The sequence below is a fragment of the Rosa chinensis genome, chromosome 2, assembly GCF_002994745.2.
Source record: "Rosa chinensis cultivar Old Blush chromosome 2, RchiOBHm-V2, whole genome shotgun sequence".
Classification (NCBI taxonomy): Eukaryota; Viridiplantae; Streptophyta; class Magnoliopsida; order Rosales; family Rosaceae; genus Rosa; species Rosa chinensis.
Window position 1 is genome coordinate 26,574,897 of NC_037089.1, and position 27,724 is coordinate 26,602,620.

Below are 27,724 nucleotides of genomic sequence, written 5' to 3' on the forward strand. Positions count from 1 at the left end.
CATTTTAACTAACAAAGTGGGTTCTCTTAATAATAGTACATATATATATATATATTGTTAAAAAGAAAATTTAAAAAAAAAACTTGAAGGAGAGATGATCCCATCCTTCATGAAGCTACTCTGCTATTTCTAGTGTCTCATTGCAACTAACGATGACAGTCATGTGTTACTAAAGAGTGTGACACTTGTAATCCTTTACAACTCTCTTTTATAACGTGCATTTTATAACATGTCACACAGACCATGAGACCGACTCAAAAAGTGTTGCTCAATGCCTTGTCATCCCGTAAGTTTTCTTATTATATAAATAAACTCAATAAGCACAAATTAAGGTAAATTAAGACAAATTAATTTCAAAATGCGATGAAGTGGCGTTAGCTTAGTGGTTAGAGCGCCTACTACTTAGGATACAGGTCTTGGGTTTGAGCCACCATTGGGGTAGGAGTGAAATCCTTTGATCCTATTTGGAAAAAAAAAAATTCAAAATGTTTAAAAAGAAAATCCCGAACTTCTTGCATGCAAAACTTTCTCCTTTCCTTCCATAAAAAGCAACCTATTACCATTTCCAGATTGGTCTCAATAACAACTTGCAAGCTCCAAATCTCCACCGCTCCATTCTAAACCCATCAAACCCCAACCCTACACGTGTCAAACATCCCAGATCTACTCAATCCCACATCAACCTCGTTCCAAGTCAACCAAAAATGTGACCTCTCGTCTTCTCCAAATCTCTAATTTGTCTTCCTCTATTTTGGGCTTTGGTAGAGTCCTCTGTTTTCAGTGCAAACAGAGATAGCCATGAAAATGAAACCAGAGAATGTGACTTTGGTGCTGGTCAATCTAGCCAGTATTATGCAACGAGCTGATGAGTCCCTTTTGCCAGGAGTCTACAAAGAAGTAGGAGCCTCTCTTCACACAGACCCAACTGGGTTGGGTTCTCTGACTCTGTTCAGATCCATTGTCCAATCCTCCTGCTACCCACTTGCTGCTTATCTTGCTATGCGTCACAACCGAGCCCATGTCATTGCTCTTGGTGCTTTGCTTTGGGCTGCCGCCACTTTTCTTGTTGGCTTCTCCTCTAATTTCCTTCAGGTCATCTATCTCTCTCTTTTGTCTCAGATTGGTTTTGTTATAGTGTGTACTGGGTACTTGTTGTTTGGCTCCAAAACCAGTTTGGGTGCAAACTGTCTCTTTTGAGTGCGCAAGAGTGCCAGCACCGTGGGGTGCAGTCATCGGGAGTCCCTTGACCTGACTTCTTCTCAAACGCTATGGACGAGGAGAGCACCAACCTCGTCACCAGGTTCTTTTCTCTGCCTTCCAGAAAAAGACTTCTTGCCTTACTGGTAAGGGCTTTGGTTGTGATCTATTCGCGTCATCGAATCGATACTCAACTTTGTAGGTTGAGCAGAGCAATCACTGGGAAGTTTGAAGAAAGCACGGGTTTGCTAAAGCGTATCTTTAGCTTCGCTGGGTTGCGAGGGCGTTACCCTTGCTTTGTTGGGTTGCAGGTAGGTTTGCTCTCGAGAGGCTTTGATAATCGTTGAGATTAATTGATTGAAGAGTTGTCCTTGTTTCGTCCTTGAAACCTGGTATTTATACCCTATGGTTTCGACTATTCCTTGCCATAGAAGGATTATTGATTGAAGTTTCCTATTCAATCTCCGCTACTTGATTCCAATAAGGGCTCATTTTCCTTATGGAACCGGGAATGGGTGAACCAATAATCCAAACCCAAGTAGGCTTATTTTTGGGCTGTAGGTATCGGCCCACTATGCTAAATCCCGTAAAGGGATCTTGCCAAAAATACTTTTGGGCTCAAACATTGCTCCCCAGGCCCCGAGATCAGGCCCAAGAAAATGTAACTGATTGAAGGGGACTTAAACGACACACTTGATGACCGAAACGAGGCCATTAATGAGGGTCGTGTCCATTCACTTTGCAAAATGTCTTTTCGTCGCATCGTTTCCCTCACAAAATCTCTTATTTAAACCCGCAGCCACTTTCAAACCTGTCACATTAGAAACTCTTTCAGTCTCCTAAACCCATAAACCTTCTTGTTCCATACATCTTCTCCACAGAAACCCAGAAATTGCTCCGCCCAAGAAAATGATCATCGATCAGGAGGAGGAAATCAAAGAGAAGGCTGCTCACACTTAGGGAACCAGCATCAGTGCCCACTGTTTCATCCATACAAATGTCCAGAGACCTTTGCTTCTCAGACTCCCAAACCATCATGCCGAACTGGGTCCTTCACCGCGTGACTTCATCCCAGAAGATGCGCTCGCCCTATACGGTTTACCCATCCATCGGCCTATTCCAGTCCCCGGAAGGACGCCTGGAGATTTCAACAGTTGGGGCGCGCATCACCACAGAGCCAAAATAGGGTTCTAGCCCACCATTAGCGCAGCAGAGCTCTCTTGGTATCACGAGGCGCGATCGAGAGATCTGGCTAGTTGGAATGCGGCAGGTATTACCCACACCATTGATTTATGTTTTCGCCTCTCGCGGGGTGGCAATCGCTCACCGCTGGCCGCCTTACTTTGTTTCTAGAACACCATAACCAATACTTTCGACTTTTGATTCGGGCAAATGAGTATTACATTGTTAGATATTCTTACCATCACCGGCCTACCCATCGATGGCGAGCCCTACGTGCATGGCCAATTTGACTCCGTCACATTCACTTCGACAATGGCTCAAACCAGCCGCGGTTCTTACAGCGGCTCCTACCCACGGTGGTTGACCCATTACAGCAGAGAACACAATGCGACCGGTGGAATTGCTTTCCTAGAATACTGGCTCTGTAAGTTCATTTTCTGCACTTCCTCTAACAAGCCCACTGGTCCCTGGACTTCTCTGGCCACGACCCTCTACAACGGCTGCCACGTAGGACTCAGACAACCGGTCCTAGGCGATCTCTACAACACTCTATACCAGGCCATCATGCACCCTTTCGAGACTGGCATTTCTGGCCCCTTTTGGATCCTCAACTTTTGGATTCAAACTTATTTCCCGCAGTTCCGCCACAAAGATATTCCACCGCTTCCACCAGCTGACGAGCTTCTTGGTCAATGGTTCTGCCGCGAAGCGAGGTACACATCCCCACCTTATTTTGAATGTTTCACATACTTATACCTCTTGGACGAGATGCCATACTCAGATTTGGTGCTTAGTAGAAGGTTCCCACCTCTACTTGAACATGGGTTCCTTCCCGGGGAACCCAACTATAGTGATCGCGCAAGCTCGGCCTTTCGCCTCGTGATTTCTTGCTCAGATATCAGGCTCGCCGCTGACGAACTCAGTTACGAGCTTTATGCCCCAAATCACTTCGCTCGCCAACTCAGCCTAATCTAATTAGTACCATTCCTTCTTTATGATGCTTGGAACTACAACACTTCCTAGCGTAGAATTGGCCCCATAACTAGACCTCCACCAGCCCAAAGCATGCTCGCGCTGGTCGACCTCCCTAACTGGGCCAGCGAAATCGCTCTTGTAGATGGGGCCACTGAGGATTATGATCGCTGGTGGTCAGAAGTCTCTGCTAATTGCTAGAGGCAAAGGGACGATGAACTCTTCGTGACCATCTTCCAAGATTATGAAGCTGATACTGAGTTGCTGGCTCGCTTCCCTAAAGATGAAGTACAACCTATGCCATTTGCCCCGACTCTGTGACCCGGGCAAGCCTCGCGTCCTACTCAAGCTGGCATCATAATCTGCGAGCCCTCTAAAGAGGTAATTTCCTTATCATGTTCTCCCTTCTCCTCATTCTGTTTCGCTCTTTTATCCTCCTAAATCAAATTGTATCACAGTGGAGAAATATCATGCCCTCTGGTAGTCAAGCAACTGATGCTACTCCGGCCACCGGTCAGGCCGGGAAACAAAAAACAATTGCGACGAAGCCTGAAGTCGAAGACTCTTCTGATGATGAAGACCCACAGACGGTAAGGAGTCTCTCTACTAACTCACAGTTATATCTTTTCTAGTTCCAATCTGACCCTTTTAGTTATATCAGATCGTTGCTATCCTGGCCCGCAAGTGAAGTCCCTCCGACCCCCGGACTGACCCTTGGGCAGAAGATGAACACTCACTAATCGACTGGTAATGCATACTTAACGCGAGCACTGAAAATTTCCTTCTTGGGGACCCCTAACACTTCTTATTTGCAGGTTCGTCACAGATCCCAATGCCTCTCTAGGCAGATTGGGGAAGGATCATCCAATGCTGGCGGAAGAGAATCCTCTTCTCAAGCTCAAGCACCACCTGATTCGATCAACCCTCCACCTTTTATCACTGCCGCGAGTGATTCGCAGTTGGCCCTGGTACCAGTGCAGGTTCTAGATGATAGCTCGCCTAAGTCTGAGGAAAGAATGCCACCTCCAGACACCCTTCACGAGTAGCCAACTAAAACACACCTCCTGGAACAGGTAACTCCTGATTCAGTTCCAGACGTTCTTGAGATTGCCCAAGAATAAGTGGTAACAGAAACTCCCATTCTTCTTAGTGCTTCAGGAACCCGCTGCGAGCCAATTGCTGAAGAGGTACTTTTCTTGTAGCAGACTTTATTCTAATTCCCGTCTTATTCCTCTTGAGATTCTAACACCTCTTTTTTAGGATCAGAACCTTGTCCTAATGAGGAGATGGCTGTTGTTGCTGGGGAGATAGCTGGAGAAAATCCCACTGAGCCAAATGGCAAAAATGTAGCTAATCAGGAATCTGCCCCTCATGCCTCCCAGGTACTTGAAGTAGGGGAAGGGGTGAACCCTGAGCCAGTGCCGGAGGCAGTCCCTGTCGCGGAGCCTCTTGAGGCCCCTGTCGCTACTGCCCCAAATCCACTGGCGGCGCCTCCTTCCAAACTAGAGCAGTTGGCTCGTGTGCTTGAAGTTACTCCACTTGAAGTTGTAGATGATGCTAGAGAAGGCCTTTGCTGCCTCCTGGGCCCTGACATTCTGACACCTGGCGCTCCCACGCGAGCCTTGGAGTATCTCCGAGTACTTCTCCGTGAGGGTGCCATCACTGAAGCCTAGTTCCACGAGATAGACAAGTTGTTAGAGGATCTCCCTAGATGGTTCAATGAGAAAACGGCTACGGCGGCACAGGCCAGGCAGACCCAGACACATTATCAAGCCCTTTCTCAACAGATGGACTCTCTGCGCGACTTCCTGGGTGAACAGGCCATCCTTATTCGAGACTTGAGGCTTGTGCAGAATCACCTTCGGTCCCAGATTCAGGACCTTCAGGCCCAGCTTACTGCTGTGACAGCCAGACTTGCCCATGAGGAACCTCAACTGGAGCAACCCTTAGCCACCTCTGAGACATTATCTCAAAACCTGGCCTAGGCTCGTGCGGCAGCCCAATAAGCCGAACAAGCCGCCGCTGATGCTAGCTTTCGTCTGGATTAACATTTTCTCCGCCTAACTTATGCTGGCCGAGGTCTTTAGGCCTCTGATATTAGGCCCATTATTTTGTATGAACAATATTAATATTAATATTATTATTATTTAGTTAATTGTTTAGCCCTCTTTGCCGGCCCAAATTTTCTTTACTTTCATAGGCAACAAAGCGTTTAACTTTGTATTAACTGCACATTAAAACGGTTTACCAAGGGATAATCTCGAAATATAGCAGTTACCTCCTTGAAAACCGTTCTGTTTCCCACGCGTTTTCAATTTCCTTCATTTCCAAGATCACAGCATTCAATTTTTATTGATGGCTCTATTGATAGCGTTGAATCTATTTCAACTGTCCATCAAAGGGCTGAGGCCACTGAGGTTGGCCCTATAAATATTTGTACTTGGGTGGAAATGAGAATACACTATGGCTTACCCAGAAATAGTCTTGAAAACCCTACTTCTCTTCCTTCTATTCCTGAAATCTTCTCCTCACAATCTCGCCCTTAGCCTATAGATCTTAGGCTTTATGGCTTAATCTCATTTCCTGGGTAGGCCTTATGGCCTAATCTCAGGACCAGCCGCGTGTCTTTGGCCTCAGAAAGTCTAGATGGGATTCACCTGTTTCAGTTAGGCTGAAGAACACGCGACACTCCTAACGCGGGATACCACATTCTGGGGAGTCTTTCTCCTTAGGTTTCCTCGCGCGGAGCAAACCAAAGAAGGGTGGGAGGCCACCCAAGGCCCTACGCTCTTCTTTGGCACCCTACCTCCTGGACTCAGAGGACCAAACTTTCATTTTGTCCCGGAGGGAGTTGAGGCAACTGGGCTGTTCTCTCCTCCGGTGACCACCTTCATCCCGGAGGATAACCAACTGGAAGGGTTGCGATGGATTATTTTCTTCCCTCTCCTTGCAGTACAGATGATAGCAGCTGCAGCCCAGGTCAGAGGAGGGTGAAGAGAGGAAGAGTAAGAGAGATCATCTCGCTGCCTCCCTCCTGGAAGAAAATCCAGAAACTCTTAGAAGATCTGAAATCCTTGCGATGTTCAGCCACTTTTGGCTTTGTAATCTGCAAATGTAACTTTCGCGAATGTACTTGTATTGCTTTTGGCCGCAAAGCCACATTATGAATACCAAAATATTTCTTTTGCTATTTTCAAACTTTTATTACATAGTAAGGCCTGTGGTATAGGCCTTGTTATACTTACTCTTAACACTTGTTGTCAAAAGAAATAAGAGAAAAAATTTTAGAAGACAAAATAAAAAAAAACATCTAAAAGCCTCAATTATAGAGCCTAAATGCATAGAGTGTTGCCCCCCTAGTGTTACTAGGTGAAGCGAATACATGAGAATAAGGCCACTGAGTAGGCCTGAATGTAAGGGAAGATGCGAACACAGTAAGTCTATGTTTGCCCCCCTGCCCCAGGGACAGGTGTGTCTGGTGGATCTTCAAATTCCCAAACACTGGGGTAATATTTCTTCAAGAACCTGCCATTGATTGGATTGCGGTGGAGTTCGCCGTCCAAATCTTTAAGGCGAAAAGCCCCTCGCTCCAAAATTCTGTGAATGACAAAGGGCCCTTCCCAGCGCGGAGTCCATTTACAGCGGCCGGTCAACTTCTCGCCAAACGGCAATACCGCCTTCCAAACGAGCTCACCTTCTTTGTAACTATGTCCACGCATCCTCTTATCATAGGCAAGAGCAATGCGTTGCTTTTCCATCACTACGCTGTCCAAAGCTTCTAAGCGCTGCTCGCTAAGATCTTCATGCTTCTGCCACATAGCCTGGACATAATTTTCACCGATCAGGTGATGTTGGTCTTGGATGCACAGGGATTGAACATTGATTTCTAAGAGGAGAACTGCATCATGGCCAAACATCAAGGCAGATGGCGTGGTGGCTGTAGGGTTCCGCTTGGAAGTGCGATAGGCCCATAGTGTCTCATACAGTGTTTCATGCCATTGGCGAGGGTTCTCGACAAGCATCTTCTTCAATAAGGTAATGATAATCTTATTACTAGCCTCTGCTTGACCGTTAGATTGAGCGTAATAGGGAGTGCTATGGATAAACTGTATGCCTAATTCATCTACGAGCTTCTCCACGTCTCTACCCATGAATGCTACTCCCCTATCCGACACCAACACCTCTGGGATGCCAAACCTGCATATAATATTGTGAAAAATGAATTGGCGAATGGTGGCACTGGAGGCCTCCTTCAAAGGCTCCGCCTCCACCCACTTAGTGAAGAAGTCAGTAGAGACAATGATAAACTTGTGCTGGAGTGAAGAATGAGGATGAATCATTCCAATCAAGTCCAGTGCCCAACCACGCGCAGGCCAGGGTTTAATGATAGGCTGCATGGGAATATTGGGAATGTGCTGGACTGGTCCATGTGCCTGGCAATCTTAGCATCCTTTCGTGAATGCAATACAATCCTTTAAATTACTGGGCCAATAATACCCATGACTCCTGATTAGCCAACGCATTTTTGGACCCTCTTAATGGGCTCCACAAACACTCGCATGTGCCTCGCGCATTAATCGCTTTGCTTCACTGCCATACACACACCTGAAGTCTATACCATCTTTGCCACATCGTCGTAACTCGTCACCTCTGAGGAAGTAATTTAGTGCAAGAAAACGGATCTTCCTGTCTATCATGGGCTCTGGCTGCTTGAGGTGCACGATCAAAGGGATACGCCAATCCACGTCAATAGGATCTAAAACTACTACCGTTGGTTTTTCTGGCGAGTCAGGTCGTGCAAGCCATGAAGGCAGCGTGCGTCACTCGACCTTGAGAATTCGCTCGCGAATGCCATATTTCAAGGTAATGCCAGTAGCCAGCTAAGCAAGTTCATTGGCAGCGAAGTTGCGTTCACGAGGAATATGTTCTAAGTCCACGTCATCAAATTGGACCAAAAGTTCAAGTGTGCGATCCAAATATGGTGCGAGCAAGTAGCTTGTGCACCTAAACTTCTCGCGAAGTTGATTGATCATGAGCAAAGAATCGCCGCGTACTTGGATGTCTCTAACTCCTAGCTCCAACAACACCTCTAGGCCAATAATGAGGGCCTCATTTTCCACCTGGTTATTAGTCCACCAAAACTCTAATTGGAAGGAATAGGAAAAATGATCGCCAGCTGGGTTTTCCAAGACAACCCCTACCCCTGCTACTGTATCCGTCCTTGAACCGTCAAAATATACACCCAAGGTTGGAGTGAGACTGTGGCTTGATACAGCACGGCGTATTCCGACAAACACGCCAAGTCCGGGCGATCTAAAGTTTCGTCTACAACCTCTAAATCTCTCACCGCGGGGATGTCCAGCATAGGGTGATGTGCCAAAAAGTCTACTATGGCTTGCCCCTTTACTGCTTTTTGTGGGACATAGTGTAGTGAAAATTCTAACAAGGCGAGCACCCACTTGCCAATGCGACCTCTCAAGATAGGTAGCGATAACATATACTTGACTAGATCGGTTCGAGCAATGATGTAAGTAGTAAAAGATAAACATGTAATGCCGCAATTTAAATGTTGAGAAGTATAATGTAAGACATAGCTTTTCCATTGGAGTGTACCTCGTTTCGCAATCGGTGAGTATCCTACCAAGGTAAAAGATGGCATACTCTACGTCCTCCTCATCATCCTGAGCGAGTAGGCTGCCCATTGAAGCCTTCGCTTCCGAAATATATAACTTTAATGGAAGTCCAGCTCTAGGAGGAACAAGCACTGGCGGGCTCGCTAAATAGGCCTTGATTTTGTCGAAAGCCTCTTGATGTTTAGGTTCCCACACAAACTCATTATGTCCCTGTAACTTCAGCAGTGGGGAAAAATGTTGGATTTTACCTACAGAGTTAGAGATGAATCATCGCAAGAAGTTGATCATACCTAGTAGTCACCGTAACTCTTTCTTCGTTCGCGAGGGAGACGCATTGATAACTGCATTTGCCTTATCCTCAGGGACCTCAATACCTCTATGATGGACTATAAACCATAGAAATTCACCTGCCTGAACTCCAAAAACGCACTTGGCAGGGTTCATCTTGAGTTTGTGTATCCGCATGCGCTCGAAAACTTTACTAAGATTTGCAATGTGGTCCCCTCGCTTCTTAGACTTCACGACCACGTCATCAATAGAAACCTCCAAAATCTTCCCAAGTATGTCGTGGAAGATCAGGTTCATGGCTCGTTGATAGGTCGCTCCAGCATTCTTCAATCCAAAGGGCATGACCACATATTCAAAAAATCCAGTGAACCCTGGGCAACGGAATGCAGTCTTGTGTCGATCTTCCTCCGCGACTGGAATCTGGTGATATCCTGCAGTTCCGTCCATGAAGGACAACAATTCATGTCCCGCTATCGCATCTACCAACATATCCGCGACCGGCATGGGATAGACGTCTTTAGGTGTAGCCATATTAAGGTCTCTGTAATCTACACAGACCCTCATTTTGCCGTTCTTCTTACGAACAGGCACTATATTGGATAGCCACTGATTGTATTTGGCCACCATGATAATGCCTGACTTATGCATTTTCTCGACCTCTTCTTTGACCAAAACTTGGGTCTCCGAGTTCATTTGTCGTGGCTCTTGCTTCACCGGCCTCTTATCAGGCAACGTTGGTAGCTGGTGGCATACCAAGTCTGGTGATAGGCCTGGCATGTCCTCGTATTTTTCCGCGAAGCAGTCCTTGAATTCCAGTATAAGTCGATGAGCCTCTATTTCTCGCTAGGCTCTAAGTATGTGCTGATAGCCACTTCCATGGGTTCATCAGTTGTTCCAAGATTGACCTTTTCAGTAGGGTCCCTAACCTTCGGAGGTCTATCATCCAATGCCACTGGAGCAAGCTGAATCTCCTCTTCTTGCTCCTCTTGGTCAGAGAACTCCTCGTTGATAATTTCTAAGGTCGCGACTCGATCATAGGCCTCCTTTTTCCACCAAGTACAAGGATAGCCTCTTGTACAAAGAGTAGAAGGCCTCTTTCCCTTCCTTTGGAAGGTCGTGATCCATTAACTATTCAGAGTATTGGGCACAACGTGGCCAGGTCTTTCCAGGTCTTCTTTAGCAAGCGTGAGTCCCCACTGTGCCAATTCAGAGGCCGTCACCCCTGTGGGTCGGCCCTTGTTATCGATGCCACTAACCTGCAATGGAGTAATGGGCTCCAAGTAGTACCTGACATCTACATAATTTGCAGACACAGGGAACGGGCAATGATCAACTTTAATTACCTAGCCTTATCAGTTACCCTGTTCCACATAATAAGTTCCTGGTGAAGAGTTGACGAAACACAATAGCTCCGGTGAATCCAGTCTCGGCCTAAAATGGCGCTGTAGGCTGCTTAGCAGTCCATCACAAAGAAAGCATAAACCCCCTCTGCGGGGCCGACCTTGATATGCAAGAACAATAGGCCCAATGTCTTCGTTACAGTCCCCGCGAAATTCTTAAGCGTGAGGGACGTAAACTGGATCTTCTCTTTTTTTATTCCAAGCAGCTACATGGTTCTTGTAGTAATGACATTGACAGCGGCTTCGGTGTCGACCATGATTTTGCTAACCTTGGTGCCGTCAATCTCTGCCGTAATATATAAGGGCCGCATGTGTTGGACCATAGCAGGTGTTGGCCTTATAAAGCTCATGAAGAATCCCTTGCTATTAGCGTCCTCAGTTTCAAGGAATACTGCCTCCTCTATAGGTGTCATTGCTGCTGAAGTAATTTGCAGAGGCTGTTCTCCCCTTTCTTCAGTTTCTATGCACTCCTGCGATGCAATTGGCAGAGCATATTTCGCGAGAAGCACATAAACCATGTTGCAGGAGGTGTCAACCACTTCTGTCTCATCCATGTCTTCTTCAAGATTGAGCTTGGGTTCATCAACTGGGATGTCAGTGTTGAATTGTCTGGCTACCAAATCAACCAATGACTCTTCCACGGGGACCTGCTTCCCATCCCATTTGTGTTCCTGTATCACGGCAACTTGTTTTGGTGGGTTCTGCTTCTGTTCCCCTGCTGGGCCTTCTTTTGGGGGTGCAACCTCTAGACTTTGAACTTTCTTAGGTCTCCACTGTAAGGTTTCTGAAGTATTGTCCTTGCCCCCAGTCTCTCAAAAACTGAAGACTTGGTTTCCGGCTCCTCGCAAAAAAACCTACGCTTGACACGTGGCCGCCTAGTGGGTGAGCTTTCTTGCTTAGCTGGCGGTGGTGTCCTTTCTTTAGTGATCTTGCAAAAAACATTGGGATTAGAAGTCCTTGACTCCGAGCTTGCTTGTTTTTAAAAACTGCGGGGAGCCACCAATGGCTTAGCGGCTAGCGCCTCCATCTCTTTCTGATATTGTTCAGGAGATTTGACCAATTGCGAAGGCTTGATTAGGCCCTGATCCAGAGCTTCTAGTATTCGCTTGGCCTCTCCAAATCTGCGCTGCAGTTTCCTTTTCTTGGAAGGACTGATTTCTACTGCTTTCCCCTTTTCTCTGGTGTACCACTTGCCCTCCTTGATGGACGATGTTGAAGAAGGTGGAATGTATGGCTTGGACAGGATATCTTTGTGCTTGTTCCTAGCCTTTCCCTCTTGGCTCTGTTCGGCCGCGGCCGCTTTCAATTTCTTGAACAAGTTGAAATCCCTTGGGAATGGCGGTGATTCCATCTTGTCGCTTGCTCTTGGACTAGAAGGCTGATAATTTAGCGATGGCGAAGCCTACTTGATTGGCGAGAAAGAGCCAAAATAAAATGTCTGTTCGACCTCTTCATGTGACACTTGGATGCCACATTCCTCTTTACATCGCGAGCATAGGACCACTGGTGAGGCCTCGCTGATAGGTTTGGCCCTCTTCTTTGCTGGGACCTCATCCTTGTCTTCTTCTCGACTCCTTGTAGTCAAATCTAGGGTTAGTTTCCTCTGGTTCTTCTTAGTCCAATTCACATCGACCATATTGACCCCGGTGTCAGGAAAGGGTTCAGGTCCACTAGCGCTGTCGCGGTCGTCAGAGCTTCCACCTGCAAACTACCATTATTGAGCCATACCTGAATCTAGTCCTTTAGCTTCACACAGTCAGCTGTATTATGATTCCACAGGTTGTGGAATTTGCAATACTTTTTTCCTTTTAGCTGATCTGGTCGAGGGAAGGGTCTGAAATCTGTCTTCACCATCTTCACGACTATCACTCATCTAGAATCTCATGTACCTTATTGGCATCATATGTATACGTCACGAACTCAGGTTTGGTGAAGGTTACGGATTTAAGCTTGACAGGTTCCTTAGATATTTTCAATTGCTTCAATGCTGAGTTCTTCCTGCCTGTCAGTTCAAATGCGGAGACATCATTCTCCTCCTCATCATCTTCATCCTGGGAAACCTCATCACCTTGATAATAAGGATCATAGGTGGCCGGTTGATAGTTCATGGCATCCATTGTATGGTGTTTTCCGGGTACATAGGTACCTTTGGATGCATTCTTTCTAGCGTCGGTTTCTCTGAGGAGATGCTCAAAGCTACCTACCTCTGTGATAAGCTCTCCCATTGATTGGATCATGCTACCATGTTGCTTCTTTTGCTGGTGTGGCTCCAAGCCCTTGATCGCCAACTTAACTAGTTCTTTCTCAGGCAAGATCATACTCAGCTTGGCCTTTTGAATCTGGAAGCGTTGAAGATAAGCAACAGCAGACTGGTGGGCTGTTAGGCCATCTGGGTGAGGGAAGCCAAGTCAACTTCAGGATTGATAGCTCCAAAAGTTTCTCGAAAGAGCTTTTCCATTGCTGGCCAATCTGCCACTGATCCTGGTCGAAGCTTAGAAAACCATCTAAAAGCAGCTCCAGAAAGAGAAGTACCGAAGATCCTGCACTTGAGGATGTCATCATTTTGATACTGGTCACATTGCACCCTAAACCTGCCCAGATGAGTTGTCGCGTTCTTAGTATCTTCTCCTGAAAAAGTAGAAAATATGATATTCTTGTAGCCCCTGGGAAAAGGCGCGAGCATTATATGCAGAGGGAAAGGCCCCTCATAAACCCCATCAAGGTAGGCTGATTACACGTATTTCTATGCATGTAATTGTATCTAAACACTAGAATTAAGTTAATCCTCAAGTCAATTATTATGTAATTAATACATTTTTATTTATTTTGTAGTAAATAAGCAGAGTTGTAGATTTCAGAAGAAGTTGTGCGAAATTGGAGCAAAATGAAGGTTCCAAGAAAATGACGAAAAATCAACATTGATCAACCATGGTCAACTCGAGTGAGAAAGTGGAGTCCAACTCATGGAGTTATATGCTAGAGTGTCGCGAGAAAGAAAGAAAAAAAATACAAAAGAAGACCAAGAACAAGAAAAGCAAGGAAAAGAAATAGTGCATAATTAATTAAGTTAATTAATCAAATGATTAATTACTTAATTAATCATGCAAAGAGCAGACAAAAGCAATCTTCACCATGATTTCCAAAGTGCACATGCATGCCATCAGCCTTATATCTCTAGCCAACCAAATACTGCCACGTGGCAGTCTTGTCGCTTTTTCTTACTCTTGGAAGACCACCGAAACAGCTCCTTCACTCCCATTTCTTCCTCCCTTGAATCTTAGCCATCCATTTGATAATTAGTTCACTATCCTCTCTTCCCAGCTCGAGTCACAGAAGACATGTATATATATAGAGATATTCACAGAACCCTAAGAGAGCAACAGTAGCCGCACCATACCAAAAACAGAGGTAGCCCCTTTGGGCTGCTCTCTCTTCTCCTTCTCCTCCATTTTTTTTTTCCTCTTTTGTTTCTATTTTATTTTGAGATTTGAAGGATTTACTCACCCAAAGCTTTAAAGATTCATCAAAGACTTCTCCTCTACAAGATTCAAGACTTGGGTAATTGTGAGAGTTGTAAATCAAGACTAGTCATGCTAGTTTTTTAGCTATTTGTGACTATTCTTATTTTTTCATACACTTCTCTACTCTTTTTCTATTTGAATTTTGTAATTTTGATGTCTATGATTATGAGTTGTGAGTAATTTCCTTGTTGGGGTTTAGGATTGTGTCCCTAACCCAAATTTTGTGTAAAAGATGTTTAATTTAATGTAATGATGAAATTTTCATATGATGGATGCTTATATCTATTTTTGTTGGGTTAAAATGCATGTCTAGGAGTCTAGTCAACTTCAGAGTGTGTATTTTGAGCATGTCTAGGACGGAGTTAGAGGCTTGTCCCCCTCTAATTCCTAAGCGAGAAACCTTCAATTTCGTATTCGAGGGGTTATAAGCATGGTGATTTACACCCATTGCGTGATTGTGCGGGCGGGTTGCTTAGTAGTCTAATTCCTCGATCTTTACGCCTCTTGATGTGAATTAGTGACCCTTGAACCGGCTCTAATTCATGTCAAGTGAGTTCCTACGACCCTTGAACCGGAGTAGGAATACCATGAAAGGGAATTTTGGTCCTTGAGCCTTGAACCGCCTTGGATACGACTACCGCCAAAATAGGAAATATGCATCTACATTAGATTAGCTTCCGACACATGAGATTTGGTGAAGGATCCTCCTTAGCACCCGACATTCTCATTTATATTGTTTACGCTTTTATTAATTTCTTTGCATTTTTATTAGTTGCTTTACATTTTATTACTTTTTGTTAATCTAAAATCAACCCTCAACCATTAAACTTTTCCACTCATTTGTGCATATCCATCACTAGGCTCTTAGTTTTGATTAAGCTTTGGTGAAAACCAAAGCCGAGCATTGCTAGGGCTTGGTGCCTTAGATTTGCATTTTTATTTATTTTCTTTTTCTCTTCTTTGTTTGCTAAGTGTCTTTATTTCCGATTACCCAAGGATTGTGGATTAGCCACTAATCCCCGTGGTACGATAAACTTTGGGCATAATATTTCCCTATCTTGACAATGATACGTACGCTTGCGTAAATGTGTATCAAGTCATAGGCCCTAGGGTTGGCCAACCTGATCATCTCCTCAACCTCTTCACGTCTTATATAGTCTGGGCCAGGAGGAGGAGGTATCGCCATAGTTTGGCGAGCGGTCTGCAAAGGTACAGCATTAGTAGTTGTTGTTTGTACATACCTCCAACAATATGGAGTATATTTACTACATCACCAAGCATAAGTAACACCCTCTTTGAGACACCCACAAGCCATGGTGAGGCCCAACCGAGACATGCATCTTGTAGCCCTATGTTCAAGCTACGCTATGGTATCCGGAAGTCGCAAATCCGTCGCCGGGAAGCCACCTTCCCGGCCTTGCCAACATGCCCTCACAAATAGGCTTTCTAGACTAGAATAGTAGTTTTGCATCCCACATCTAAGAAAATGTAAAGGAGAAGCATTCCTTCACCTATAAAAGGAATGCCTCCTCCCACTTAAACATCATCCAACATAACTCCATTACATTTCTTGTAATCTTGTTGGGCCGCAAGGCTCGACACACTAGTATAAGCTTTCAAGTGGACGTAGTCTCCCGCTAAGGCGGGAGGTGAACCACTATACTTCGCTTGTGTCACTCTCTCTCTCTCTCTAAAGCTAACTAGAGATCCCCATGGATCACTAACGTTAACATTGGCGCTGTCTGTGGGAAGCCAACACAAAGGCTTCGTCACCTACCACAAACTTTGACCCGAAAATGTCGAATCGACACTCATTCAACATCAAATTGGGGCCGGTCAACGCCCGGTGGGGCAAGTCAACTCCCAACATGGCTGGTCAACGCCCGGCGGAGTCGGTCAACGCCGGGATAGCTTGGTCAACGCTGAACTTCAAAAAAAAAAAAAAAAAAATATTTTGGCGGCAAACTTCTCTGGACACCCAGAGATTTGCTCTGGGCACCCAGCCACTTCCGCCAGAACTCCATCTCCGCTGGGAACCATCTCCGCCAGTCCCTACCTCCGCCCCGCTGGCCCAAAACTCAACCACCGATGGCCAAGGCTCCAGAGTAGCCTTCCGCCATGCATAGCACCGCCATGCTTCCGCCGCTCAGCAATCAGCTCCATCAGCGGCATCTTCTTACGCTTGCCAAGGCTCCGCCCCGTTGGCCCAAACCTCCACCGCCAGGTATCTCCGCCAGCTACACCACCGCTGGACAACTCGCCACACCCAGAAAACTTCTCTGGGCACCCATGGCCATTCTTCGATCATCAACACCGGCGGCACACCACCGCTAGCTATGCCCAATGGTCAGCAACCTCCGCTCCGCTCTGCCAGCCCTCCTTCGCTGGTTTTCACCGACGAGATTCACCGCAGAACTCCTCCGTTGGGAGTCACCGCCGACTCCCCGCTGCATACCAAGTCCGTCGCTAGCCACAAGCACCGCTAGGAGACACCAGCGGTAAAACCTCCGCCCAGCAAGACACCGCCATGCCTTGCACCTCCGCCAAGTCCGGCAGCTACTCCGCTCGTATCCATCAGCGGAATCTCCCTTCCGCCAGGCAAGCTTCTGAGCTTCAATCTCCGTCAGCGGCCAAGCTCCTTCAGCGGCATCTTCTTCCGCTAAATATCAGGTAGCGGTAACTCTGGTCCGCTAAGCATCACAGCTGGGAAATCTCCACCGCCAACTATGGCCAACTTACTGCCGAGCTCCTCCGCCGGCCAGGTTCCGTTGAGCAACTCCACTAAACAACTGTACACCGCCAAACTTCTTCAGCGGCACCGCCGATCTCGGTCAGCGGTAACACCGGCCATATTCCGCTGGTCTGCACCGCTGGAAGTTCACCGCGGAACTTCACTGCCGAGCTGCACCGTTGAAAGTCACCGCTAAGTTTCACCGCTGGACAAAGTCTCCGCCGGATAGGAACCACCGCCGACCAAGCCATCCACTGTTGAGCAAAGTTCCGCCTCTGCCAGTCATCATCCGCTGGCCAAGGCCCCGCTAAACTAGCACGATGCTCATCTACATCACCTCTCCGGCATCCCAAAGTGATCAAGACACCCACCAACTCCAACCACACAGGCGCCCGCTCATATCTCGGCTGAACCTACACTAGCCCACCGGGATCTTATCCAAGCATCTTGCTCAAAAAGTCGATTCGAGCACCTGCCTGCAATAATGAATGGAGGTGCTGGTTTCTACGACGGTAGAGCGGACAACAAAGCTAAGTTTATCTCCCTTCATGCTTTATCTGCTCAGTAAACTCTATATGCTCAACACGTACCCACAGCTTTGCAAAAGTGGGAAATGATAATTTATCTATATATAGAACTCGTTATCAACTGCCACAGCATGTTATACCTGTCTGCCTAGGCACACATATCACACATAGCGACATAATGACATAATTGCTTTGTTCGTGCTTTGCGACATACTGAAGCATCTAGTTGATATTCAGTACACAACATTTTGTCCTTTACTCATTACCTACAGCATGCAAGATAATCAAATGTCATCACTTATTAAACATGCTAGCTAGGCCCATGCCTCTATGACAATTGACAAGTACATATTTAATTGTCTTTAGGTCGGATATATGTATCATCAGCTATGTCTATTACTTTATATATATATATATATATATATATATATATATGCTCACAATTGGTACATAGCTGGCCGACCCAGGGGCATGTATATATATTGAGCACAACCACTGTCATGCATGTGCTACGCACTAAAACACATGACTATTAAACAAGGCTTGTCCCTCGCAGAGTGCCATTTCACTCAAAATGTCTCTAAAATATCATCACCAACTTGAAATTCATATGGCAGCCAACAAAAGCTCATGCTTCTACCTTATATTTTGTGGGCAGGGACCTATATACGTGTATAAGCTGCTGCATATGTATACCAAAAACATTATCTCACTACTGCCACATGATTAGTGCATTTACACATAATTGATGCCATCATTAATATGTTCCAATTATCATGGCACCGAATGCGTTCGGTTAAACACAAATTTGACATTCAAAATGGATATATATGCATGCTATTTGTCATCAACTACTACATATACACTTTGCCTAAAATCTCATCAAAGTACATATGCAACATGTATATACAAAATACTAGTGTTGATTTTACATACTCATGTACTAATCACCTATTTTTGTTTCAAGGAGATATAATCACCGATCACATTTCCAATTAGCGAAATTATCATCCTTTGACTAAGGTGTTTCACTGGAGCAATAGCGCATCGTGTTCCTCTAGCCTCCAACTTGGCATAAGATAAGTAACTATATCTTCTCTTTTACGCTCTTTCAAAGTGAGCTATTGCCATGCTTTCATAACTTTTGAGCATGCCTACAACATTTTGTAGATTTGGCAACGCCTTCTAGGCCTTACATGCTAGATATGCCATGCTTCACATACCGATCTCAATGATCCATTAGCATATCTACAAAAATGCAAAAATGATATTAGCATCCACATTACAAGTACATGCTATACACATACACCATGCTTCTATTTTAATTGCAAAATTAAATAAGTATGGGACACTCAAACAAAATTTTATTACTTGCTCTATGTGTTTATCATTTTTTCAAACAACCGCTAGGCGGTAAGGCAACGCCTCATAATGACAATGACCGCTACGCGGCATTGCAGTCAAGTTTCTCATTCGAGAAAACAGCTAGGGACTAGTTAACACAGCCCACGGCAGCCATTGATCCGGCAGTTAACCCCGACGCTTGGGTATCTAAGATTGGGCTCGCTACCCAACACCCTCTGCTCCGCGCAGCTCCCCTCATCAAACAATTTTCTGACCATCCGGAGGTCTATAGCCAGGAGTGGGGGACTCCTTGCAGGGCCTAGCAGGGGCCCACCCGAAAGGGCAAAAGCGTTCGCTCTAACAATTCTAGATGGACGACGCACTCGCACTAATTATGCTTGATATACGGCACAAAGCTACGCTTTGGTATCAACCCGCAAGAACACCCTCCTTGACTGGGGATGTAACGACCCGTATCTCAATTACCCGTTTACTAGTCATTTGGACGGTAAACGACTTTTATTTTCACTTTTACTATCGTTTCAGTACGTTTAGTGGCCCTAAAAGTCGACTTTTTGTTTGGGTCAAAATTTGAGAAAATTTCCTTCATGAAAGTTGTTGGGGACGTTAAACCGAGCGCGTGCATATGTAGTGCGTAAAAATCGGAGTTCGTATGCGAAAGTTATGGCAAAAAATGTGGAATTTACTGTTCATGGTAAGTTGTATATATAAATGGAAATTTACTGTTGGTAGATTTCTATTTTCAGAAATCTACCCCAACCGGGTAAGTCTCCTTTTTCTCTCTCCCCGACCCTTTCTCCCCTCTCGGCCCGATCTCGTCCACCTCCGGTTGCTTCCTCCTCCGGCCGACCCAGGGCACAATCCGGCCACCCCCAAGCTCGGTTTCTTCCCCTTGTCACGTCTGTGGAGGTAGTTTTCGACGATTTGACCGGAAAAGCTCGGATCGAAGCCAAATTCCCTCCGGCTGCAGTTTGAAGTTTTTGCCGATTTCCGGCGATTCCGGCCACCTCCGGTCCCCATCTCGCCGTCGAAGGTTCGGTTTTCATCACTGATCATTTCCCCTATGGCCTTGTATCACGATTTGTTGTGTAGATGCCGAATCGACGAATTGAAATTCTAGGGTTCTTGAGGATTTCTGGGTTTTTGTTCATTGATCGATTTCGGCCGTTTTTAATTGTTATTTGGGAATGTTGTAGTTGAGAAGTTGAATCAGTGTGTTGAGGAGGTGCTACTGTCAAATTTTGGTGTCCATTGGAGTTGGTGGCAGTGGCGGCGGCGCCGCCACTGTGGGCGGCTGTAACGGCGGCTAGGGTAGCTTTTTAATTTCAATTTCTGGCTAGTTAAATTCTATAATTATCATAGAGCTTGTATGTGAAGTTTGGTGAATTTTGGAGGAGTTTGGAATTGTTTGTGAATTTCCGAAGTTTGGGAGTTTCGGTTGTTGAATTGTGGGAATCTGACCTTCGGATTTCCCTTGTTCCGATATGGAATACACCAATCGACGGATGGATATTAATGGTGAAGTTTGATTGGGTGTGGAAGAGGATTGGAGAAGTTGAGGTTTTGGGTTTTGAGATTTAATTATTGATTATCGTAAATATTTAGCAATTTGTTGTTTACGGATTATAATTGTGTACAGGACGTGATACCGACCTATCGCTCGACGAGGATCCTTACGCTTGGATACCACGTTAGCCGTATATCGTGAGTGGACCTTTGATTTTAATTGATGCATGCAAATTAAATTCCGCAAGTTTTAAGTTATTGATTTAACAACTATTTATCGAGCATTTTATTTTGGTTTGAATTATTGAATGTTTTATTGGTTTGAACTTTTGAATTAAGATTCGTTATGCTCGATTTGAGGATTTTGTTTTATGCGGATTCGGAAATTTATACTATTGATCTTGTATTTATATTCAGCTCTTGGAGCTTTTTAAGAGATTTACAAAATAAGAATTCGAAGAAGCAAAACTTTATACTTCTTTATACCCTACTTATATTGGAACTTGAGATGATCTTGGCGTGCGGGGTCACGTCTTTATACACTTGGATTCTTATTTCGTGAGATAAGTGGGGAAATTATACAGATTTACTGGCTTTGGACGATCTTCTTCCTCACCATACGCGGGTAATGTGAATAGGTCTCCTCCTCACTTACTTTGTGTTTGTGAGTGGCAGTGAGGTAGCTTTCTCCTCCTCACGTGGGTGGTAGTCGAGGTGATATTCTCCTCCTCACACAATCTCTGTGTGAATGGAAGTTGAGGTTATTAGTTCTCCTCCTCGCACAATCTATGTGTGAGTGGCAGTCGAGGGTAGGTTGAGCCTGAGGGGCTCCATTCCCGTATGGTGAACCCATTTTCCCCATATTCTTTGTTGTTGTTCTTGACTAGCGGGGCTAGTCGGTCTTTTCTTAATTATTGCATGCATCGGGAGTTTTATTGAGATAATTGTGGAAAAGTATAAAACCCTTTTTCTTTCAATTATTTATTTTTGTCCACTCACGCTAACGTTTTTATATACTTTTCCCTGGGCCCTTCGGTTTCAAATGCCCAGATTGCAGTACTGTTGCTCGGTGTACGAGTGTGAGCCATAGTGACCGCACCTGCTTCCGCCATCACCTTCTGTAGGTTACCTGGTTAACCTACTGTATTCCTTGTCTATTTATATTCCTAGAATGCTCTGATTACTAAGGGATATGTGACCCAACCTATATGTATTATATTTGGGGTCTATGACCTAACTTTGGTGATTGTAGTAATTTATACCCTTTGGAGATTATGTTTAATGTTTTTAACTTTGAGATGGTTTGGATGAATTTGGGAGCAGGGTGGCTCCAGGAGTTATGGTCGGATTATTAGAAGTGAATTATTAGCTTTCAACAGGATTTTGGGTTACCCATTTTTAAGGGAGGTTATGCCGAAATTTTTGGTAAATCTCCTTTAGAGGTGGGTCCCGCAGGGCCACTTCGGATTCCAGGGTGGAATTCGGGGCGGGTCTTGTCAGGGGACTTCGGGGACTTGTACATACAGCCCAACATAATTAGCAACGGTCACGCTCATGCCTCAGGGCATCACCGTCGAGCTACCCGTTAATGCCTTCCCGGCACCCCAAGCTTCCCGCTCATGCCTTCCCGGCACCCTGAGCTTCCGCTCATGCCTTCCCGGCAACCCACGAGCTTCCCGCTCATGCCTTCCCGGCACCCCCGAGCTTCCGCTCATGCCTTCCCTGCAACCCACGAGCTTCCGCTCATGCCTTCCCGGCAACCCACGAGCTTCGACTCATGCCTTCCCGGCACCCACGAGCTTCGGTTCATGCCTTCCCGGCACCCCCGAGCTTCCGCTCATGCCTTCTCGGCAACCCACGAGCTTCCCGCTCATGCCTTCCCGGCACCCCCGAGCTTCCGCTCATGCCTTCCCGGCAACCCACGAGCTTCCCGCTCATGCCTTCCCGGCAACCCACGAGCTTCCGCTCATGCCTTCCCGGCACCCACGAGCTTCGACTCATGCCTTCCCGGCACCCACGAGCTTCGACTCATGCCTTCCCGGCACCCCCGAGCTTCCGCTCATGCCTTCTCGGCAACCCACGAGCTTCCCGCTCATGCCTTCCCGGCACCCACGAGCTTCGGCTCATGCCTTCTCGGCACCCCCGAGCTTCCCGCTCATGCCTTCCCGGCAACCCACGAGCTTCCGCTCATGCCTTCCCGGCACCCCCGAGCTTCCGCTCATGCCTTCCCGGCAACCCACGAGCTTCGACTCATGCCTTCCCAGCAACCCACGAGCTTCCCGCTCATGCCTTCCCAGCAACCCCGAGTGTTTCGCTCATGCCTGCCCGGCAATCCTCGAACTTTACACTCATGTCTACTCGACACACCACACGTTAATGGAACATTGAATTCTTCTACCATTTGTCGCTTATGACAAATCGAATTCTTTTCACGTTCCATTAATACGAGCGACAACCAAACAAACACAAGCGTTCAAGCATTCAACACTCACGAATTACAAACGCTTACCTCTGCAACGCTCATACAACTTACATTTATCATATGCAATCAATATGCTCACACGACCATACGCGTTCTCGAGTTTGTACGTCATAAGCGATCGTACTCGGTGCCATTCGAGTGTATACATCAACATGTATCATGCACCCCATACGTTCGTATATGCCAACGCATATAAGTGCAACTCACATTTGTTGCCCAATGCAACGAGAATCCTACATATGCCTGTTTTTTGTCTTTGTTTTGCAGGTTCACGAGTCCCTTCTTGCTTACGGAGTTCGGGGACTTGTAGGGGCTCCGTGCCGCCCGGTTACTTATGCTTGATGACATCGTGGTTATAACTCCCCAACCAAGAAGCTCCTCTTACTTGGGGACTTCGGGGACTTGTACATACCTCCAACAATATGGAGTATATTTACTACATCACCAAGCATAAGTAACACCCTCTTTGAGACACCCACAAGCCATGGTGAGGCCCAACCGAGACATGCATCTTGTAGCCCTATGTTCAAGCTACGCTACGGTATCCAGAAGTCGCAAATCCGTCGCCGGGAAGCCACCTTCCCGGCCTTGCCAACATGCCCTCACAAATAGGCTTTCTAGACTAGAATAGTAGTTTTGCATCCAACATCTAAGAAAATGTAAAGGAGAAGCATTCCTTCACCTATAAAAGGAATGCCTCCTCCCACTTAAACATCATCCAACATAACTCCATTACATTTCTTGTAATCTTGTTGGGCCGCAAGGCTCGACACACTAGTATAAGCTTTCAAGTGGACGTAGTCTCCCGCTAAGGCGGGAGGTGAACCACTATACTTCGCTTGTGTCACTCTCTCTCTCTCTCTAAAGCTAACTAGAGATCCCCACGGATCACTAACGTTAACATTGTTGTTGTCCCTTCGCCAAGGCGAATAGTCTAAGTAAAACTAGGCTGAAGAATAACCGCTGGAGTGGACACGTCCTTTACCAAAGCCGTTATTTTGATTGGATTGCCCGCCTGGTCAATGCCATAGTAATTTCCTAGGAGCTCTTGGTATACATTCTCTGCTCCATCACTGTCATATTGAGCAAACATGATAGGATCTGCAGGAGTGCCTTCACCGAATTTCAAGGCTTTACTCTTTTGCGCTACCAGGGGTGTAGACTGCTCTTTGTCGCCGATTACCAGAGCTTTGTCCTTGTTTTTAGTTGACAAAGCGGCGGCGGTCACAGATGGCGTAGCGATGTTGCTGCTAGCCTTCTCCCGAGCATTCAGTTGTATGTATTTGCCAGAGCCCGAGGGATGGCCAAGCGAACCAATGATGGCATTAGGGTCTCCCAGAGTTTTGTTCAAAACCTCTTTAGCCTGGTCCAATTCAGCCTTTTGCATGGCCACCTGGGTCGCAAGGTTAGACCCCTCGTTACTAAGAGTCACCAGTTCTGATGCAGTATGCTTGGCTTGCTATAGAAGGATTATTGATTGAAGTTTCCTATTCAATCTCCGCTACCTGATTCCAATAAGGGATCGTTTTCCTTATGGAACCCGAAATGGGTGAAGCTATAACCCAAACCCAAGTAGGCTTATTTTTGGGCCGCAGGTATTGGCCCGCTATGCTAAATACCCTAAAGAGATCTTGCCAAAAATACTTTTGGGCTCAAACACTTGTAATCATAGAGCGAAGTCATTGGGTTGGTTGATTAGGCGAGTGTGGCTGTTTGTGTTTTATTGGGTGATTTTGATATTCTTGAACAGTTTAGTCTTGTGGTTGATAAGATAGATTAGTCAGTTTTGTCAATGTAGTGTTGATTTTCCCACATTGACAAGCAAAGTGGATTAGAGTACTAATCTTGAAGATGGGTCTAGCTTTGCTTGATCTAGGAAGAATGATGATGGATTATGGATACTAAAGGAAATGTTATAGTTTTTTTAGGTGAATTAGTTGCTTCTTCTTTTTTTTTTTTTTTTTTTTTTTTAATTAAAAAGAATAGTTGAAGTTGGCATAAATTTAGTTTCCATTTCGCCTATTTTCATTTCATTTTTCATATTGAAGATCTCTCTAGAGTGACATAGTGAAATTGTCCTAAAGAATCAAGCGTATCAATAGCCAATTCAAACCTAGCAAATTTTCTGTTTTTTCCTTCTTAGCATAATGTACTTAGGCTCCTTCATTACTGAAAAAAGCTCATGCTGTATATTTGGGATACCAGTTACATGAAGCACATTTTTTTGTGTTTGAGTTAAAAATATTTAAGTATGAGTTATGATGATGCCCCTTTTGGGAATGTTTGCATTGGTTAACACAAACCTTGTAGCTCTTGAGCGGAGGTCATAAACCTTAAACTAGTTAGAAGTAAAGAAGCCCTAAAGAATGGATTCAAATTTGCTAACCACTACTCCTTAGGTGGTGATACCACCACCCAATAAGAAACTACCATGTCTGATAAATCATACTCATAACTAACCATGGTTAACTTAATTATCAGGAAAAAAAAAAAATTCTTGTTTAATACTTTAATTATTCACTAAATCAACTAATAAAGAAGATAGTAATTAAATAAAAGATATTAATTCTCTCATCTTCTTCATCGACACTAGCCCAGCAAAGCTGCAAAACCTACCATGATTTGTTTCAACTTCAAAACCCAGCAAAATCCTACATACCTAGAAAACTCAAATGGACATAAACTCTTCTTTGGCTTTTGTCTGCCACATAAACGAATAGAAAGCGATGCGAAAACGAAGGAGAGCAGTGATGGGTTTGTGAGGGCATATTAGATCTTTCCTCCCAATTTTCAGAAACACACCAACAAACCCAGATCTCGTCTAGCACTTTCCATCTTCCTCCCAACACACTGGTCCAGCACGAGGCAACTCACCAAATAATCCCAACAAACTCAATTAAAGACCATCCTACTATCGATTTTCTTCTAACTTATTTTTACTTTTGGGCTTAATTTTCCATGAAGTTCAAAGCAATTTGAGAAATTGAAGCTCTATGAATTGTGGGCAACCAATTTCAGTTTGGGTTTTCGAGGTGAAAATTTTATTTTTTTTATTTTTTTTATACGAAAAGACTAACAAGTGAAAATTTTGTTGGAAAAGGTTGGGTATTATAGTATTAAGACTTGTTCTGTCACTTGGAGAAATTGATAATGAAAAAGTTTGCAGAACTCAAATCAAATTCCAAACCTGGGTTTTCTAGTCTGAAAGAGAGAGTATTTCGTATTTCTCTCTCTTTGTTAACATTAATTCAAAGTTGTGGTGCTATTTTTGCTATTGCATGTTATTGGGTTTGCTGGGTTTGAAGGGGAAGAGAGAGAGATGGGTCTGCCAGGTTTGAACTTTGAAGGGAAAGAGAGAGAGTATTGTTTCATTTTTATTTCTCTCTCTTCATTAGCCATTAATATTATTAAAGGAGAATTTTACAAATGGTCACTTAACTATGACTCATTCGACACTTTGTTCACTCAACTTTCAAATATATCACTTTAGTCACTCAGTTATTACTCTGTCAATCACTTTAGTCACCAAAGAGGCATTTTGTCTCACTTTAATCACTTCTCTCATTCATTCCAATTCAGATTTATTAATTTTTCACAATTGGTTGGTCGAAAATATTCTTGATATTGTGGCAAATATTTTTTTTTTCAATGAAAAAAATTAATGAAGTGACTAAAGTGATCAACATAGTTAAAGAACTTAAAGTTGAGTGACCCAAATGATATATTTAAAAAGTGAGTGACCCTTTCAAAAAAAAAAAAGTGAGTGACCAAAGTATCGAACATGTAAAAATTGAGTGATCATTTATGATATTCTCCCTATTACTAATTTATTAACACTAATTCTAAAAACTTAACCATAGTTAGATTATGCGACACGTGGAAATGTTTATGGAGTGGTGGTATCACCACCTAACCAAAGGTGGTGAACAAATTTGGTTCCCTAAAGAATTGTATAAATTTTAAGGTGCAACTGAAAAATGCAGATCTTTTCAAAAAAAAAAAAAAAAACTAAAAAATGCAGATGAAAAATTCTTCATGTACACAGACACACAGTACATGACATTGGTTGTTTCGTATTTTAAACTCTACCATTCTGACATAAGAACCTGTTTCATTTACTTGATTCCAGATTATAATTCAACATTTCGTTGTCTGATTTGGTTATTAGGTAGCTATTTCAAGAGGTTTAAATGGTGTTGGACTTGCCATAGTCATTCCTGCCATGCAGTCACTTGTTGCTGACTCAACAGATGATAATAACCATGGTACAGCATTTGGATGGTTACAACTAACAGGAAATCTAGGCTCCATAATAGGTGGTCTTTTTTCTGTACTAATAGTCTCCACTTTTCAGACCAAAAAAAAAAATAGCCTCCACTTCAGTAATGGGTATAGATGGTTGGAGAATTGCATTCCATCTGGTTGGGCTCATTAGTCTCATAGTCGGTATATTGGTTCTCCTCTTTACTAATGATCCACACTATGTACAGAACAATGATAGAGCTAAAGATGAAATGCCACATACTCTTTCAGAAGAAGTGAAGGACCTGATTAAAGAATCCAAGTCGGTTATCAAAATCCCAACTTTTCAAATACTAATTGCTCAGGGTGTCTTTGGATCATTCCCCTGGTCAGGTTTGTCATTTGCTCCTTTGTGGTTGGAGCTTATTAGCTTCTCCCACAAAGAAACGGCAGTTCTTAATTTGGACCATATTTATAATTGGCGCCTCACTTGGAAGTCTCTTTGGAGGAAAAATGGGGGATGTCCTTGCAAAACCGTTTCCCAATGCTAGGAGGATAGTTCTTTCACAGATAAGTGCAGGATCAGCCATTCCTTTTGCAACTCTTTTGCTGTTGGGGTTGCTTGATGACCCATCCACTGGCTACATGCATGGGCTGGTATTGTTCATCATGGGATAG

At 44.7% G+C, this 27,724-nt stretch overlaps 1 pseudogene; it reads left to right on the forward strand.

Moving 5' to 3' along the window:
* Positions 1-804: 804 nt before the first annotated feature.
* LOC112186275 lies at positions 805-27,724 on the forward strand (annotated as a pseudogene).